Source organism: Macrotis lagotis, chromosome 3 (genome assembly GCF_037893015.1).
Source record: "Macrotis lagotis isolate mMagLag1 chromosome 3, bilby.v1.9.chrom.fasta, whole genome shotgun sequence".
Lineage (NCBI taxonomy): Eukaryota > Metazoa > Chordata > Mammalia > Peramelemorphia > Peramelidae > Macrotis > Macrotis lagotis.
In genome coordinates, this window is record NC_133660.1 from 293851081 (window position 1) to 293854982 (window position 3902).

Sequence of the window (3902 nt, forward strand, 5' to 3'; positions counted from 1 at the left end):
CAATCAAACCAAGAAAGCATCCCATGGTGAATAGAGCGTAGTAAAAGAAACAAGAGTTGGGGCAGAACAGTGGTCCTACTGGGCCATGGAGATGACTCAAAGAATCCTGGAATCAACGAATGAGGTATAAACTCCCCAGGTTAGTTCTCTGAAATATCAAGAGGTAAGCCCTAGAGATACCAGATTGGGAGGTAGCCTTCAGCTCAGACACAGGAATTCTCTCCTCTAGGACTGTAAGGAAACAATACGATAGCATGTCAAAAAAAGAAAGGCAATTAATTTTGAGTCAGAAGACCAGGTCCCTGAGAGCTGAAAAATTGAGTATAACCTTTTCCTCTCTCTCAATCTAGCATTTTACACAAACCCATTGCTAATGCCCACTCAGGGGATTAGAATTCTGAAGTGACAAATACCAAAGTCATGGGTCCCTGTTGACTCCTGACACTGAGAACGGCATCCTTGACTAAGTGCCTTCCTTTGGCTGAGCAGCAGATTGAGATAAAATTAATCTCTTAAATTTCCTTTCAGTTCTGCAATCTATCATTCAAGGACCTATTCTCATGAAAAAATGAAGGCTAGAATGTCATAGTTTTAGGATTTATACTCCTTTCCCTTTCAACAATCACAGATCTCCTTAGTCACGGGGTCAGTCAAGAAACATTTCTTAAGACTTACTATGGGCAGCTATAATAAGCACCAAGGGTAGAAAAAAGGCAAAAATATGGATTTTGCTCTCAATACAATGTGTAATAGGGAATCCAACATATAGTACTTCTCATACCCAATACTTAGTCATCCCACGATGTGACACATTTCTATCGCTACCACTCTTCCAACAGGGCATAACAAGTTGGATAAATAAAAGAACTCTCTTTGTTACACTTTGTTTTGTCCTGATCTCTGATCTGCCTGACAGATGAGCCTTCACAGAGCCCCTCAGAATTCTTAGAGGAAGAAGAGACTTGCCTTTCCTCTCCAGGATGGGCACGACCATGAAAGAAGGGACTAGGGGCTCAGGAGACAAAGAAATAAGAACCTCCGTTTCTGGACAAAAATGGTACAAGGATAACTAGAAGGGACCAACCCCAGGAAGTGGTGTGTCTCCTAGAAAGAGAGATTTCTACAAAATGTCTACAATAGTGTGGCATGTCTAAAGATGATTGCAGAGGTTATCCTCCTCGAGAACCATTTCATGTTTAAGTTCTCTTCCAAGCCCTTAAGGGGCCTATTGCTGAATCCAAGCTTTTAGTTTCTCCTTCCCTCTCCCTATGACTACATACCCCTGTAAAGAAGTCACTTTCCAGAAATGAACCACCTGAACCTCAAGCAGGCAGCAATAATGAGGAAAGGTAGAAGAATAGAATATTGGTAAGACAAAGAAAGTGTTTATAAAAGAAAACATCTGAGACAGTGGAAATAATACAGAAGATGTGTATGTCTTCAGAGGAATCCTAGCATTTAAATATATAAAGACCAGATGCTCCAAGGTCTTCATTTTAAAATGAGGTACAAAGAGTAACTATTGACCCTTAGTCACAAAGGTTACAGAAGTAATAAGTGGTATTATCAGGATTTGAAGTCAGAACCTTTTTTTTTTGGTTTTTGCAAGGCAAATGGGGTTAAGTGACTTTCCCAAGGCCACAAAGCTAGGTAATTATTAAGTATCTGAGGTCACATCTGAACTCAGGTACTCCTGACTCCAGGGCCGGTGCCCTATCCACTGCGCCACCTAGCTGCCCCTGAAGTCAGAACTTCTAATTCCAAATACAATGCATTTTTAAGACAGACTGAGCAAGTAGTGTAGTTAAGGATCTGTCCAGGGTGATCTTAGCAGTTGGTGACAGTATTTCTAATTGTTAACATATCATAAGAATAAATAGGAATGCATAATAATCAGAAATCCTGTGGATGAGTTAAGGTCAACTTCTCTCCCCCTGGCTACCCACTTAAAATGAACATTTTCTATGTGGTTTGTGCTGTCTTCTAAAAATGCCTATTACCAGCACAATCTTTTCACTATCCTGCCATGCCATTCAATGCAGAGCAGATTAAATCCCAACTTAGAAGGATAACATAAAAATAAAAATGAGACTTGACAATGTTCTTCCTATTGTTCTGTTGATGCAATTTGCAATTTTAAAAATGCATTAATTCAATGGATTGGGTCATTCAAATACTATCCTCAATAAATATCAGTCACCCATTGTATGTGGGGCACCAACCTGATGCCTATTATCCTAGTGCATTTTGCCTCACATGGGCCTCTCTTATGCACTTACTGCTTCTCATCTTGCAGCAGTTATTTGTATTCTTAAAATTGCTGAATGATGGATCTGGAAAGAATCTTCTGCATTCCCAACTCTCAAGAAAAAATGACATCTCTTGTCACATAGCAGGTTAGTGGCACAGTTGGACCTCCTCACACATAATTAAGCAGCTTTTCAAAATGAAACACTATGTTTACTTGTCATAATTTTTTTTCCTACTACACTATGATCTCCCTGAGGATTAGTCATGTATTTGCAAATGAGACCAGACTAGCTGATCTCTAAGATCCCTTCCAGTCCCTACAGTCCCTCGTACATACTAAGTGAACATCTGTCAAAAAATTTGTAAATCGCTGCTATTATTTCCATTTTTTGAAGGAAAACACAGTCAAGATGAATAATGAATCACCCAAAACTACATCGTCTAGGAGACTGAAGTGTATTGATGACCTTTGTGAAGGCAACTTTCACCTCCTTGTTCCTCAGACTGTAGATGAAGGGGTTCAGCATGGGGATGACCACAGTATATAAAACAGATATCACCTTGTCCTCCTCAAGTGATTTACCTGAGTTGCTGCGCATATACATAAATGTTAGAGTTCCAAAAAAGAGAAATACACCTGTTAGTGGGAGGTACAGGTGGAGAAGGTCTTGGTTCTGCCTCCAACTGACTTGATATTCAGGATGGCTCTGATGATGAACAAATAAGATACTAGAATCACTAGAACATTGGTCGAAATCACAAAGTTGCCAAAGGAGATAATCAGAATTTGGATGGTGGTGGTATCGCTGCAGGAAAGTTCTAGCAGAGGTGGCAAATCACAGAAAAAGAAATTGATCTGGTTGGGTCCACAAAAAGAAAGTGTGAATGTACAGGCTATGCGGATGATAGTTCCTGACAATGCACCACTATAAGCCCCTGAAACCAAACCCCAACAGGTCCTTGGTGACATGGCTGATAAGTACAGGAGAGGATTACTAACAGCAACATAACGGTCATAAGCCATCACTGCTAATAGAAAACACTCAGTGCCAACACAAATTGAGAAAAAGAAGAACTGAGCAGCACAGGAATTATAGGAGATATGTGTCCTGCCAATAACCAGGGTGGCCAAGATCCGAGGAATAATGACTGAAGAGTAACAGGTATCTAAGAGAGAAAGGTGACTCAGAAAGAAGTACGTGGGTGTGTGGAGACGGGAATCCAAGCGAATCAGCAGAACCATGCCCATGTTGCCCAGGATAGTGATGAGATAGAAACTGAGAAACATCATGAAGAGAATAACTCCCAACTTGGGATGGTCACTGAAGCCAATGAGAATGAACTCAGTCACAGTGGTGTGATTCTGCTCTGCCATTGACTCCACTATTGCCTAAGTATGTGAGGGAGAGAATGGCATTAAGGGGCCTATGTCAAGCACACGGACGAAAATCAATCATATTTTGAAGGAAACTAAATGAGGACTTAAAGGGCACTTAAATCGAAAGGTATTTATCTCATTTCAGCCTAGAGAGGGTCACCAAGCATTTCTGATTAGTCAACCTCCTGGCATAGAATGGGAAGGGGAAAGTGATTATTAGCATAGGTAGTGCAGGATTCTTAATCAGGAGCTGAGGGAGCCAAAACAAAAATAT

The 3902-nt window shown here is 40.6% G+C and overlaps 1 pseudogene; it reads right to left on the reverse strand.

The window, feature by feature from the left end:
- Positions 1 to 2672: 2672 nt before the first annotated feature.
- On the reverse strand, positions 2673 to 3667 carry LOC141519518 (olfactory receptor 9I1-like; annotated as a pseudogene).
- Positions 3668 to 3902: the final 235 nt, after the last annotated feature.